Source organism: Amphiura filiformis, chromosome 5 (assembly GCF_039555335.1).
Source record: "Amphiura filiformis chromosome 5, Afil_fr2py, whole genome shotgun sequence".
NCBI lineage: Eukaryota > Metazoa > Echinodermata > Ophiuroidea > Amphilepidida > Amphiuridae > Amphiura > Amphiura filiformis.
In genome coordinates, this window is record NC_092632.1 from 57661631 (window position 1) to 57678104 (window position 16474).

Genomic DNA, 16474 nt, shown 5'->3' on the forward strand with positions numbered 1-16474 from the left:
CAACTCTGATTTTAGAACAAACTACACATGCTTTTTACCAGAAGTCCATAAGGCCTCGTATCCATAGGCTGTTCCCTTGTGGCGTGTGCCCTTGTTCCGTGTTTACTTTTTCCCATGTGACCTGCCACACAGACAACCTATGGATACGGCCACTAAGCAAAACAAAGGTTCGTTGTCTGTGTGGCAGGTCACATGGGAAAAAGTAAACACGGAACAAGGGCACACGCCACAAGGGAACAGCCTATGGATACGAGGCTTTAACCACCTCCAGATAACTTACTCTTCCATGCACATCCTATTATTAGTCATAATGGACCTACATAACAAAATCTCCTCATGTTATGACTATTTCTTAAAACTTATACCCCCAAAACAATCTATATACATATGTGAACGATGCTTCTGACATTATAAACAATACAAACTAGAGGCTAATAAAATAAACCAGTCTCACCTAATATATCTCACTAGAAATAATAGTTGTCACAGCTATACTGAAACATTATTAATCTGAAGCAATAGGTATAGCATGCAAAGCCTATGAAAACTCCAGTTTTAGAAATTTACAAAATCTTTTAAGTCTTGTTCTTGAATACAACACCTTTTTAAAAAAATGGCATGGTCATGGGACCCACTCTCAGTGCAACTTTATCCAATCTTACATTATATACCAACTTTTAAAAACATTTTCAATTATTGGATGTACTTAGACGACTTGATCCTATACCAAAGACCAGAAGAACTTAAGACAGACATTGACTATCTTTCCGTTCACAAACACTTGTTAGGGGACCTAAAATTATTTTCAGGGCCACCTTTTGGCCATGAAAAAAGTATGTCAACCCCATAGAAAATATAGTGTAAACTCATGTTCTGCAAGAAAATATTTTGGTGATTTTTTAATGAGCCTCTACAGACGGATTAAAATATTTAGGACCCATTTAGCCCCCCCCGTTACAACTAATATAGGCCCTACTATGAATACTAAACCAAGTACTGAAAATGACCAAACACAAATATTATAACCACAGTGGGACATGGGCCTAGTGGGACATGGGACATGGACCTAGTGGGACATGGCCTAAGTGGGACATGGCCCTAGTGGGACATGGACCTAGTGGGACATGGCCTAAGTGGGACATGGCCTAAGTGGGACATGGCCCTAGTGGGAATGACCTAAGTGGGATATGGCTAAGTGGGACATGGACTAAGTGGGATATGGCCCAAGTGGGACATGGACTAAGTGAGATTGGACTAACTGGGTCTGGACAAAGTGGGATTTGGACCAAATGGGATTGGACTAACTGGGATTGGACCAAATGTGATTGGACCAAGTGGGAATTGCCCGCTTAGTCAGCCAAGGGCACGTAGAGCAGCTGGTATACCTTCTCTGTGTCTGGCCCGAGGGAATGGAATAAACTCCCTAAGGCCATTAGTGAGTCGCCATCAATGCCAGTTTTCAGAAAGAAACTGAAAACTCACCTTTTCAGTTAGCTTCTTCTGTGTTTCTTTTTCACATCTTTTCTCTCAGCGCTTTGATAAATATTAAAGACGCTTTATAAATATCTTTATGTGTGAATGTATTTTTTCTTTATTTGTTGTACCCTTATATCACCCCCCCCATTTTAATACCGATAGGTCCCTACTTCTCGACGCCGGTAGGCACACACCCGTCCATTTAAAGTTGATTTAGATGATAAAGTTGTTTATCATCTAAAGTTGATATTTGTATTTTTGTTTAAAACTCGAAACTCGAACTCGAAACTCGAACTCGAAACTCGAACTCGAAACTCGAACTCGAAACTCGAACTCGAAACTCGAACTCGAAACTCGAACTCGAAACTCGAACTCGAAACTCGAACTCGAAACTCGATATTCAATTTGTTCAAATTTCGAGTTTAAACTCGATATTCAGTTTTTTTAAATTTCGAGTTAAAACTCCATGTTCAAAATAATTAGGAATAAGGCCTACCTGCTGAGCAGTGATGACAGATTCAATTTATACTGTGCATTGCATGGTTAGTTGTCAAAATATGTATGGGTAAAATTTTCAAAAAACCCCAACTAAATTCAAACACATGCACAGTGAAATTTGCACTCAACAAATTATCTTCTTTAATTTTATACTGGGAGAAAATCCACCAAAAAGGGGTGATGGGGGGGGGGTAAAATATCAAAGAAGATCCCAAGTAAAAAGAAGATTTCACAAAGGACTGCTTTTCATGCTAATTTGAGCTGTTCAAAATATCCAAAATCCTGCCTACAGGCCTGTTTGTGTAGATGTTACACGTACGCCGTTTTTGAGGGGAAGAAGAAATGAGAGAATCGCAACACTGGGTAGGGGCTAGGGTCGAAATTGCCCAAATTTGTAGTATATTTGTAGTAACTTTTTCTACTTTTGGATGTTCTCAATATTTATATAAAAACAACAACAAATATATAGGCCTAAATAAGTTTCGATTTTCTTCGAACAGCATGTTCTTTAAAGTCATGAAGTCAGGATTTCGTGATCCTGTGTTCCTGACTTGAAGTCAGGAACTCAAGGGCGGCTTGCGTTCACGAGTTCCTGACCTTAAGTCATGAAATTAGGATCTCGATGGGCTTGCAATTACAATACTAACGCCGTGAAAGTTGAACAGATTTCATGAGTTCTTGAGATCCTGAGTTGTCTTAAGGGATCCAAAATGAGCGTTTATTGCGTTTCGACAGTATTTTTTGTGGCACATGAGAGCACCTCAGACCTATCGAATTGCATTCTGAATACGAAGCATGTCTTTCTGATATCAAATAATTTTCATTTTTTTAAATCACAATATAATACAAATTTTATGACAAATTATAAAAATTTGATATTTTTCAATTTTTGATATATAACAGTCCTCGAAGTAAATTTTTATATCTTTACTATCTCTTTATTTCAAACTGGCTAAGTCAGGAACACAAGAAGTCGGGATTTGTGATCACAAGATCCGGACTTCTTGCGTTACAAAGCGAACCCACATGGCCCTTAGTTACTTCCGTACAGCGGCGGCGCCATTGGGGGGGCAGGGGCGGCCGCCCCCTATTATTTGCAAAAAAAGAGGTAAAAGGAAGGAAAAGAGAAAGAGAAGAGGGAGGAGAGAGAAAAAGGGAAGGGGAGAGAAAGAGAGGAGGGGGAAGAAGAAGAAAAGGAGCCATTGCCATGGTTAGGCGAAGGGGAAGCCCCACCCCTTCGGACATCTTGCCCCTGTGGAATGCTGACCGACGCGGTTTTAAAGTTGTTGGTTTTTGTATTTTGGGCCGATTTTCCGCACATTTTCCCCCATGAAAGTCACCTGGCCTCTCCTGCCTTTTCTCCCAACTACTTTGGAAGCTTTTGGAAAAATCCTGGCTACGTCACTGTCCTGGCGCGGCAACATACGCAAGTCTGTGTCATGCCAGCTATATTTAATCATTATAAAGTTTACTTTCAGTCTGATATTTGGGGATATTTGTAACACACAATTTTTACTTTTATCACATTGTTTGTATATGCTACCGCTCTCAGAAATAGTATCAAAATTATTTAGCAAAGCAATTGGCTTCATTTACAGCTGGGGGCATAGCCAGGATTTATGGGGGCTGATTTTGACAAAGTGGACCTGTTTTGGACCTTTTCCTAAAATTGTGGACTCTTTTGACCAAGAAAGCATAAAGAACCTAATTTTTTCGCTCGCTAATGGGCAAAATTTTGACTTTTTTGACCGAAAAAGCATAAAAAAACTGTTTTTTCCCGCTCGCTACGCTCGCAAATTGAACCGTTTTGGCTTTCGACTGGGCTTTCGATGATTGGGGAGCGACTATCATTTTTATCGTGCCTATTTATTACGTAATTAATATAAGGCATATACATTGTACAATGTACAGTGCAACTTTAAAACATACACCGCGTTGCGACTTTGCATATTAATTAACCGGGGCTTTGCAAATACGCTCAAAGAATTGTACTTAATGCCCGATCATTTGTATATATAGGCCTAAGGATGACATGAGAGAAGAAAAATTTGAAAGGAATGGGGGTAAACATTGTCAAAGGAAAGAAATTTTATTTCAACAAAGGTGAAATTGGATGGGAAAGCATGGGGAAAAAGTAAGACTCCAAAATTGAACGTATAGGCCTAATTGAGTAGGTCCATGCCTAAAACCTGCGGTCCGCATATCGGGCCCGTTAATGAAATCCATAAAAATATGCGGTTGGAAAATAAATAAATAACCAATATGAGGTGAAAATGATGCATCAAATGGCTTCATTTGTACTTTCATTTGAAATTTTTCCAAATTCTCAGGGGGCACATCCCCTCAGACACCCTGCTCGCGCAAGCAGAACGGGCAGCGCTGTCGCGCCGCATGAACAATCTTCAACATTTTTCAAAATAAATAAATTAATAACCAATATGAGGTGAAAATGATGCATCAAATGGCTTCATTTGTACTTTCATTTTGAAATTTTTTCCAAATTCTGAGGGGGGCACATCCCCCCGAAGACACCCCCCTGCTCGCGCAAGCGCAACGGGCGGCGCTGTCGCGCCGCATGAACAATCTTCAACATTTTGAAATTGCAGCGCCCCCCTATCAAAATACCCTGGCGCCGCCCCTGGCGCGCGGCGTGTAGGTTTGAAAAGATAAAACATAACTGTTTATGTCAGTTTGTTATGATTTAAACTACTATGAAATTATCAAAATAAAAAAGGTAAATTATTCGAATATACTTGACGTATGTTAAAATAAATGTTTGGGTAAATTAATAATAAACAACATTGAATTCAAGTAACGTAAGCAAAAAATATAAAACTTTCTTGAGAAAAGTTATAGCAGCTGTAGATTGCGTTTATTTGAAAATGATTATACCTAGGCCTAGACCTACATATTTTTATTTATAACCATGAGTAGGCCTACGATGACTACCGTTTGAGTGTAAAAATGGTTAAATTAATATTTCAACAGCAGTTTCATTATTAGGCGTGACGAAAGAGGCTGGTATCATTCGACATTTTTTCGTTTGTCGTAGATCATTGCAATATCAATTGATTTTGAGAAAATCACATTTCAAAGTTAATTTAGCTTTATTCCATGTTAATTTATGTACAAATGTTTATGTTTATTTATTAACATCTCGCTTTGCTACATCTTATGGCAATGCAATCCTCTATGGTATCACTCGTGCGTTTGATATTCTCTGTCCCTCGCTCAACTGGTACCTCCAACCTTCTCATTCAATTGCATTGGCTTCCAATCCAGGACCGAATTCTTTTAAACTTCTGCTTTATGTTTTCAAGTGCTCTCAGGGCCGCGGGGGGGGGGGCACTTCAATATGAAATGGATATAGGTGTAGGCCTGGCACTTTTGCACTAAAGGGCATTCGGTGAGAGCAAAATGTAAAAAATATGAGGTCATTGGGTGAGAGCATGATTTTTGGCATTCGGTGAGAGCAAACTGTAAAAAATATGGGGTCATTGGGTGAGAACATGACCTTTTTAAAATGGAATCTTTGGGTGAGAGCCGAAAAAGCGCCACAGAAACCTTGAAAATCGAATTTCTAGTTCTAAATGGCTTCATATTTCTTTGTTTTTTCAAAATAAGTAACAAAATCAGTGATAAATGAAAGTTGCTGTTCAAATTTAACTATAGTAAGAGTCTTTGGGTGACAGATCAAATGGAAAAATAGGAGGTCTTCGGGTGACAGAGCATGTAATCGTAAAAAATATGGGGTCTTTGGGTGACAGCGACGCTGAAAAAGGGGGTCTTAACAGCCCTACATACGCGTCACCTCCAAATTTGACCCCCCCCAGGTCAGGGCCGTGCCCCCAATTGTGAGCTTCCTTCCGCCTGTGCTCCCGGAAGAGAAGGATTGAGATCTTCTTCCGATAAGACTCTGCTTAGTCAGCCTAGGGCACGTAGAGCAGCTGGTATACCTTCTCTGTCTCTGGCCCGAGGGAATGGAATAAACTCCCTAAAGCCATTAGTGAGTCGCCATCAATGCCAGTTTTCAGAAAGAAACTGAAAACTCACCTTTTCAGTTAGCTTCTTCTGTGTTTCTTTTTCACATCTTTTCTCTCGTTGTTCAGCACTTTGATAAATATTAAAGACGCTTTATAAATATCTTTATGTATGAATGTATTTTTTATTCTTTTGTTGTACCCAATATAACCCCCTTTTTTAAAAACATAATTTAATACCGATAGGTCCCTACTTCTCGACGCCGGTAGGCACACACCCGTCCATTTAAAGTTGATTTCGATGATAAAGTTGATATTTGTATTTTTGTATAAAACTCGAACTCGAACTCGATACTCGATACTCGAACTCGAAACTCGAACTCGAAACTCGATATTCAATTTGTTCAAATTTCGAGTTTAAACTCGATATTCAGTTTGTTCAAATTTCGAGTTAAAACTCCATGTTCAAAATAATTAGGAATAAGGCCTACCTGCTGAGCAGTGATGACAGATTCAATTTACACTGTGCATTGCATGGTTAGTTGTCAAAATATGAATGGGTAAAATTTTCAAAAACCCCAACTATATTCAAACACATGCACAGTGAAATTTGTACTCAACAAACTATCTTTAATTTTATACTGGGCGAAAATCCACCAAAAAGGGATGATGGAGGGGGGGGGGGGTAAAATATCAAAGAAGATCCCCAGTAAAAAGAAGATTTCACAAAGGACTGCTCATCGTGCTAATTTGAGCTGTTCAAATTATCCAAAATCCTGCCTACAGGCCTGTTTGTGTAGATGTTACACGTACGCCTTTTTTTGAGGGGAAGAAGAAATAAGAGAATCGCAACACTGGGTGAGGGCCCAAATTGCCCAAATTTGTAGTAGTAACTTTTTGTACTTTTGGATGTTCTCAATATTTATATAAAAACAACAACAAATATATAGGCCTAAATAAGTTTCGATTTTCTTCGAACAGCATGTTCTTTAAAGTCATGAAGTCTGACTTGAAGTCAAGTCAGGAACTCAAGCGCGGCTTGAGTTCACGAGTTCCTGACTTTAAGTCATGAAAATAGGATCTCGAGATAACTAAAGTGGATGGGCTTACAATTAAAATACTAACGCCGTGAAAGGTGAACAGATTTCATGAGTTCTTGAGATCCTGAGTTGTCTTAACTATTTCTTTATTTTTATATCTTTACTATCTCTTTATTTCAAACTGGCTAAAGTCAGGAACGCAAGAAGTCGGGATTTATGATCACAAGATCCTGACTTCTTGCGCTACAAAGCGAACCCACATGGCCCTTATTTACGGTGTATAGGTTTGAAAAGATAAAACATAACTGTTTTTGTCAGTTTGTTATGATTTAAACTATTATGAAATTATCAAAATAAAAAAGGTAAATTATTTGAATATACTTGACGTATATATGTTAAAATAAATTTGTGGGTAATTAGTAATAAACAACATTGAATTCAAGTAACGTAAGCAAAAAATATAAAAACTTTCTTGAGAACTTATTATAGCAGCTGTAGATTGCGTTTATTTGAAAATGATTATACCTAGGCCTAGACCTACATATTTTTATTCATAACCATGCATAGGCCTACGATGAGTACGGTTTGAGTGTAAAAATGGTTAAATTAATATTTCAACAGCAGTTTCATTATTAGGCGTGACGAAAGAGGTTGGTATCATTCGACATTTTTTCGTTTGTGGTAGATCATTTGTAAAATCAATTGATTTTGAGAAAATCATATTTCAAAGTTCATTTAGCTTTATTCCATGTTAATTTATGTACAAATGTTTATTTATTAACATCTCGCCTTGCTACATCTTATGGTAATGCAATCCTCTGTGGTATCACTCAAGGTGCGTTTGATATTCTCTGTCCCTCGCTCAACTGATACCTCCAACCTTCTCATTCAATTGCATTGGTTTCCAATCCAGAACCGAATTATTCTTTTTAAACTTCTGCTTTATGTTTTCAAGTGCTCTCAGGGCCGTACCCCTAACTGTGAGCTTCTTTCAGCCTGTGCTCCCGGAAGAGAAGGATTGAGATCTTCTTCCATTTTTTTCGTTCTTTTGTTCTTTCTTTCTTTCTTTCTTTTTCTTTCGTTCTTTCACAATGTCAAACTCGAAATTCTTTCCTTCTTTCTTGAACATTGTGAAAGAAAGTGTGTGAAATGATCATCAAAGAAAGGATGAAAAAAAAAAAAAGAAAGATTGAATCATCAAAGAAAGAAACAGTAGGAAGGAAACAGAATGAAAGAATTAAATGAATAAATAGAGAAAGAATGAAATAAATAAATAAATAAAGAAAGAAAGAAAGAAAGAAAGAAAGAAAGAAAGAAAGAAAGAAAGAAAGAAAGAAAGAAAGAAAAAGGAGGGGAAAGAAAGAAAGAAAGAAAGAAAGAAAGAAAAAGGAGGGGCGAAAGAAAGAAACAAAGAGAAAAGAAGCAAGAAAGGAAGAAAGAACGTCACAAAAGCGGGACTGGGCACATTGAAATGCAAATAAACACAGTAAATAAAATTGTATTATAACAATCAAGCTATCATAAGACGTACTTTTTATGAACCATTATTATGAAACATTAACGTTATTATGAAGCAATAAGGCTTAGAAAAGAAGGTTTGTTTCTTGTAATGAGAATGATGATAATGAGAATGATGATAATGATAATATTTATGATCCAATGTTGATACTGAGGCTGCAACTCGAAACTCGAATTCGAAACTCGAACTCGAAACTCGAACTCGAAACGCGAACTCGAAACTCGAACTCGAAACTCGAACTCGAAACTCGAACTCGAAACTCGAACTCGAAACTCGAACTCGAAACTCGAGCTCGAAACTCGAACTCGAAACTCGAACTCGAAACTCGAACTCGAAACTCGAACTCGAAACTCGAAACTCGAACTCGAAACTCGAACTTGAAACTCGAAACTCGACTCGAAACTCGAACTTGAAACTCGAACTCGAAACTCGAACTTCAAACTCGAAACTCGAACTCGAAACTCGAAACTCGAAATTTGTAACTCGAAACTCGTAACTCGATACTCGAAACTCGAAACTCGATAAAAAGTAACACTCGATCTTCCCTTGTTGTTTTTGACAATGCTGTGTGTGTGTAATTTGTTAGCTTCAGGCTCAATGCCGGCCTTGTATGGTTGGCACACATGCATGTGATATTGTGGTTATCTTTAATGATTACTAGTATTATGCATGAAACAAAATAACTCAAAATGTGCTTAATTTTTACAAATATTTTGATTATTATATCGTTGTACCCGCGATCATTTCATTCGCAGTGAAACCTAGGAACCAAATAGGTGTGTGTGTGTAATTTGTTAGCTTCAGGCTCAATGCCGGCCTTGTATGGTTGTAGCACACATGCATGTGATATTGTGGTTATCTTTAATGATTACTAGTATTATGCATGAAACAAAATAACTCAAAATGTGCTTAATTTTTACAAATATTTTGATTATTATATCGTTGTACCCGCGATCATTTCATTCGCAGTGAAACCTAGGAACCAAATAGGTGTGTATAAATAATGAATTATGTATGAATATGCACCACGTGGACGTGACAGCTTGTAACCTAGCCTGCACTGATTGGCTGTTCTTAATTATATTGATGTGATGTTGTTAGTTTTTTTCTTTCATTTTTAGAAGCAGGCATAATCTCGTGAATATGTATTAATAAATTGTTTACCATATTTGGATAATTGCTTATACCGTATTTGAATAAGCTGGTAACGGGGTATTCCATTAAACCATTGTTTCGTTCATTCGAATAACGTCAGCCTGCTACGCTAATTGCCTAAGTCATTTTTTGTAATTTTGAGAACAATGTATAAAATATGGTTCAAGTATGCATTTAAACATATTTTTTCACCAATCTTTGCACAAGAACAAATGATAATGATACAAATGAAAGAGAATAACCCGAAATAATTAGATGATTACGTAACTGATACATGTTTGAACCACATTTTGGTCTTGGTTCTCAAAATAACAAAAAATGACTTAGGCAATTAGCGTAGCAGGGTAAGCAGGCTGACGATAAGTGGTAAGCTTTTGATCGTTATCTTTTATAATTATGAATATGCATGCTCGTTTTCGGCTAAATTTTCTGCATTCTTGCTGTGACGAATAAATAAAAACAATTCAACAGATCCATCATAATCAATATCTTTTAAGTATAATACATGCCCCTGTTCTTTGTTTTTGGTACACGATTTTTGGACTTGTTTGTTTGTCAAATCTCTATTCTAGACCCTGAAAAAGTGTAAAAATTATGCACTAAATGGCTTCAATTGGACCTACATTTTACAAATATTTCCAACCCCCTGTGTATGGATAAATAAACCCCCTTTTTGCTTCTGCTTTATATACCCAACACTATAATGTTTGAAGTAATAATCTATAGTGCAAACTTGTCCATGAATGGCTTCAATTTGGGCCTTCATTTGAACACATTTTCTAATTTTTCAAACTAAAATTGTACGCAATAATCATGATAATAGTGCGAAAATGGTCCACCAAATGGCTTTAATCATGTTAATCGGGCCTTCATTTTGCAAGTTTCTCAATTCTGAGGTGGGCACATCCCCTCAGACACCTCCTGCGTTCGACCTTTTCATTTCTGCTTTGGACACCCGACACTTAATGTTTAAAGCAATAATTTATACAATTCATAATAGAGAGAAGTTTTCCACGAATGGCTTTAATACGTCCTTCATTTCGTCAATTTTCGGCATTTTCAAACTAAAATTGTACGCAATAAATAGTAGCAAACTTGTCCACCAAATAGCTTCAATTGGGCCTTCATTTTGCAAAGTTTCTCTTTGACACCCCCCTGCCATGCGCATGCGCGCCGCGATGGCCGTTCTGCGGCCATTATTTACATTATATCCGCCAGTGACCGCCACTGGCTGGCCCCTTTCAAAATCGTTCCGCCGCCGCCAGTGCCGCCGACAAGAGGGGGGGGGGGGGGGCAAGGTCCGGGGTCCTAGGTGGTCCGTAAAAAGTAAAGAAAACATACTTTACTATGGGCCCGTAAAAACAAAGGAATGGGAACTCAGGGACGGGCCTGTAAACAAGTTGTAAAAAAAGATACCTTGTAATTAAGACATATTTTCTTTGCTTCACATACGGACCAACTAAGGTGTCTTTTCTTGACTATTAAGGGGGAATAATACCCTGATTTTCATCAGTACCCCTCTTCTTTTTTTTTCTTGCAAATTTATGAAGTACATAAATATGTTCATCACCTCATGTCCTGAACTTATAAAATATATCTACATACAAAGTGCTTTTAAACCGTTTTAGTAAGTCATTTTAGCCCTATATATTTTTTGTTTACTGTATCCTAGTAACTCAGATCTGTGTTTCATAACAAACCATAATTTATTCTATTCAACATGTTCAAGAATAGAATACATTAAATCCTTTGTTATACTCTCTATAGAAAATATAGTGGTGCATGCAAAATATAACACTGAATAAATTAAATAAACACTTATACAATGGATGCATAGTCATTAGTCAATTTAATACTATAATGTGTTGTTAGGAGAAGAAAAGGCTATTAGGTCACCGTATGTCAGGTTATAGGTCAATTGGTTCAGGTCAAATTTAAGCATCAATTTTGAATACACATGTGAGAGTCTGTGATATCATAATGAGGCATAATTTTGATATTCTGTCTTTAAATGGATATATATCGAGAAGTGCAAGGTGGATATACTAATATACCTTGGGATGTAAATGGTGAGTACAATTTAGAATGCCTAGTTGAGATGGATTTCACAAATAAATATAAAATAGTTACCAAAATCACAAAAGGTAAGCTTACGGAAAACTACCCAATATGGTGGTATAGGTGACAAGAAATTAAATTTTTCAACATTGCTGTAGTATGGTTGTGGTAACCTGTTACCTATGGCTTAATTAAGTTTCAGTGAAATAATGTCGCAAGTTAAAAATACAAAATATAGCTCAACATTGAAAATAGAAGCATTTTAACCAGTTCCTTTTTGATAGTTGTGGAGCACCAAGTTCATGAAGTCATAAAAGAAATCAGGAACCACTTATTCCCATTTTACATATCAACTTTATTTCCCTAATGTGTTAGCAACACATATCCAAAATTTTAACGAAATCCGTTGATAGTAAGCTTTCCAAAATGAAGTGAATTTAAATCATCAGTGATGTACCTCCTTTTGGCTTCTATCTTTAAAAGCATGTAAGCTACATTGATACCGATGCCACCAATAAAACGAGAAGATTTGCCCCTTCATTTTGCATACCACTTTGTCCAATATTTTTTTGTAATTTCTTCACAAAATGAAAAAAAAAAAAAAAAAAAATCAATGGGTGTAGTACCCCCTTAAGGTATCTCTTCTTTGCTTTTTACGAGCCCTTTGAGGTCTTTTTTACGGGTCCATTAAGGTATCTTTCTTTGCTTATTCTTCCTTTTACGGGTCAATGGTATCTTTTCATTTCTTTTTAAGGGACCACTACGGTCTCTTTTATTTGCCTTTACGTGTCCATTATAAGGTCTGTTTTCTTTGCTCTTTTACGCGGCCCATATAAAGCAAACAAAAGTAGCGGGCCCGTAAAAAACAAAGCACGTGCATTAACAATACAAGATAGCCTTTGACGCTCACTTTCTAATATTTCACTTGAATTATGTTACTGTCTGCTTTTGCAACAATGATCATCCTCGGTGTACTGAAGACTTCGAGAAATCAGGCGAGTACAGCTTAATCGTGGGAACACAAATTGCAAATTTTCGCGCGCTTCGCGAGCATTGTGCCTTTCAGGGGCTATTTTAACGTGTCTCACTGTCACGTTCGACACGAGATAAAATATTCGTGCAGTGGTACAATTAACAATCCTTGTAGATAGGCTATGCTTTAATAGTAGAAAATGGTAGAGCCTTTCTTACGGTCACATTCAGGTAAAAATGTCAATTTCTTTTATTTTTGAAACGCACTCTACTTCATCAACACTTTTATCTCATTGCACGAACGTGACAGTGAGACACGTTAAAATAGCCCCTGGTGCCCTTTGATGTTCATTATTTGATAATTTAGCTTCAAATTGCCAATTTTACCACACTTGGCGTGGAAATTGTTCCAATAAGTTCAATCTGTGAGCAAAAGTCGCTACTTTCGAATTGCAATTTTTATCCAATTCAACGATGCATGCTGGATTATTTTAGCTTCAAATTAGCAAATTTTCTGCACTTCACGTGGAAGTTGTTCAGAGAAACTTAATCTGGGAGCAAAATGCCACATTCAAATTCAAATATTTGATTATTGGCAGCTGAACACGCTATTTTCGCTCCGCTTCAACATGTGTTCAAGGAATTTACACCAAGCTCCCTCCCGCATGTCACAAAGAAATTGTCCCCCTCCCCCACACACACTTATTAAGTCCTGCACCGTTATCGCTGATCAAAGGGGCCCGTGCGTTCTGTTTACCCCCGGGCCCGTAATGGCTCTCGGCGGCACTCAGTGACCGCCGCGCCGCTGCGAGAGAAGGAAAGAAAAACGGTTGTTAACCTACCTGTATTAATGTGCCTTATTTGCTCACTAGTTTCCTTCTTGAAGATCTTGTTGATAGCCCTAAGTGTTCTCTCCAAATTGCCACATCGTGTCTCTCACTTACATCGTCGCACTCAAACATGAGCAAATAAATTGAACTAAAGCCAGAAGAAAGCAGAAAGTACTCTGTAGTTTTCTTTTAAGATATGATGGTTTCGATGATTTTCCTCGGTACATGCAGGTTACAGGTCCATATAAAGCCAAGAAGTGGTAAACTTTTTCTCGTCCAATCAGATTAGTTGTCAGTGATGTCACCAGAAAATATCAGGGCTTGCATAATTAGATGCTTTCGGGCCTGCTTGACGGCCGTTACAACACAAATTTGACGTCGCCGGGCAACCAAAAAATCGATATAATTATGCCACCCTGGCAGGCAACTGGATTTAAAATAATACATAAGGCATATATCAATGTACTTCCGCAAGGTTGCGAAATCCTGCATCACAAGTTTCGACTCTCTTTTTTATGTCTAAAACATGGTTCATGTAGCATGAAAACCTGCTCGGCCGGGCTGATCGCGCAGGCGTGGCAGCCCTTTCATTACAAGTTGGGAAATTCAACCCGTTTACCAGATGGGGAATTCCCTAATCACGTCCCCAGGATCACGTCATACATGATGCAATAAGAAGACCTGGCTATTTTCTCCAATGCTTATTTCTCGACCCAAGGGATGAGAGCAAAATTATACACTTGATTTGTTGAGAGTTACATTCTTTTCCTTGCTGTTTCTGTTTCTCTCTTCTCTCTTAACAGAGGCCAGCTTGCTTATACTATACATGTATACAGTGGCGTAGCTGCCGGGGGGCAGGGCCCCTGGCAAAAATTGCCTATTTGGGCCCCCGCCCCCTAGCACAAGGAAAAAAGAGGGAAAAGGAGAGAGAGAGAGAGAGAGTGAGAGAGAGAGATAGAGGAAAAATGAGAGAGGGAGAGGAGGGGAAAAGAGATGGGGAATCCATACGATATGCAATACCATATGATTATTATCAATAAGCCTGGCAAAAATTGTCTATTTGGGCCCCCGCCCCCTAGTGCAGGTAAAAAGAGAAAGGAGGGAGAGAGAGAGGAAAAGATGGGGGAGAGAAGGGATAGAGAAAGAGGGAATCCACAGGCCTACGATATGTCGACAATATACTTGACTTCTTGAAGACGAAGAAATAGAAATCTTTTGAAATGCTAATTGCACAAAAGCACCTATAGGAGCAGTATATTGACTAAAACAAATAAAACAATGAAATGGCCAACCCAAAAAGAAAAGTCGAAAAAATGTGGTCAAGAGTTTCTTGTATTGCATGCCCCAACCGAAAATTTTCAGTATCGACACAAAATTGGCCGATTTAGTCATTTACCATTGAGCTATTTCAAACTTATGGCCGGATTTACCATTAGACCAGATGGGTACGGGTCCAGGCCCCAAAACACCATGTTTTGGACCGAAATATGGTAACATTGTAAAATTTTGCGCGCTTCTCGCGCGCACTGGCCGTTACGCAAAATTTACCTTAATTTTGGGCTAAAATTGTCTGAAATTGGAAATTTTAGCGCACTTTATCAGGAAAGTAGAAGATATTAGACCAAATTAGTAATAAAAAAAGGACATTTTTCTCGTGGAGCGAGCATTTTTTTGAAAAAGTAATAACCCAGTTTACCATTTTCCCTCTTGGGCAACTGTATTGCCAAATTTAAACTTATTTTATTTGTTTTTTATTTTTATTTGAAATTGTACTTTTCTTTGAAAGTACACTTTCTTTTCTTTTTTCCACCCGCACCTACCCCCATTTTTGTTTGATGGATTTGCCTCTTCTACCACAAATTACATTTTTTCCCCAAAAAGTATATCTTCAATGCGAAAGGTCAACATTTTGTTATGGACGGTCTTTTCATCCTAGTCACATTATATACTTTAAGTACATACTACATGATTGTCATTAGATTTATAAAGTTTACTTAGTATGTTTAGAGGAATGTTAAATATCAAAAACTAGAAAATGTACATTTTTAATAATTTGCCATATAATTGGTATTTTGTAGCAAATTTCAAAAAATCAAAATTATTTGATATCAGAAGGACATTCTTCGTATTCAGAATGCAATTTGGCGTGTCCCATGTGAATGTGCTCTCAGGTCTCACAAAAATCCTGTACAAACGTTGCTACGGTATCAAATTCCTTATGGTATGTTTTCTTTACTTTTTACGAGCCATCTAAGATCCCACGCCCGGGTATTTGGCCCAATCTTGTTGATGATAATACCAAATTACTCGTCATTGAAATGTAGCGTCGCATTTCAGGTAAAAAAGGTTATTTAGTATACGAAAGATATCGTAGGGCTAGGGTTAGGGTAAGGTGTTGGATTAGGGGTTAGGTTTAGGTTATTTTAAGGTTTAGGGTTAGTGTTCTAGCAAACTTTTTGGACTAGCGCACATCCCCGGGCCAGCACTCAGCTAAAAGGCTATTAAAAGTATTTTGGTACCGCAGTTAGCAAACAATAATCATAGTTTTAGATCACAGATGGGCTGAGATATATGAACCGTGTTCAAACATGTCAAAAGAAAAGAAAAAATGAACGTGTTAACAGTGCTATTTTTATTGTCAACCCCTCAGAGTTTACCTCAAAGCAGTGTTTGGTTGCCAAGTTTCGATTGATGTCATAACATTTCCTCATTGACCCCAGGATTGAATTTTTAGAATCATTACAAGAGTGGGGTGTGTGGGGGAAATTCCCGTACCAACTCGGTCCCGGATATCCGATGGCATGAGAGTTTCATTAAGGCGAGTGGGATGTATCAGGAGCCATGTATTCATGATATTCAGTGTACTTCTTTCTATTAATACATTGATCTTATAGGAAATTTAAATTTCCATTATGATTTGCGGTTCTTTAGTTAAGGTTAATAATA

The 16474-nt window shown here is 37.7% G+C and overlaps 1 protein-coding gene across 1 annotated transcript in view; it reads right to left on the reverse strand.

Moving 5' to 3' along the window:
* Positions 1–14002, reverse strand: part of LOC140153425 (mycocerosic acid synthase-like polyketide synthase) — a 65222-nt gene extending 51220 nt beyond the window's left edge. Inside the window, exon 1 of the mRNA XM_072176179.1 lies at positions 13541–14002. The gene's annotated coding sequence lies outside the window, so the exon portion shown is untranslated. The remainder of the gene's footprint in view (positions 1–13540) is intronic.
* Between the last annotated feature and the right edge of the window lie 2472 nt (positions 14003–16474).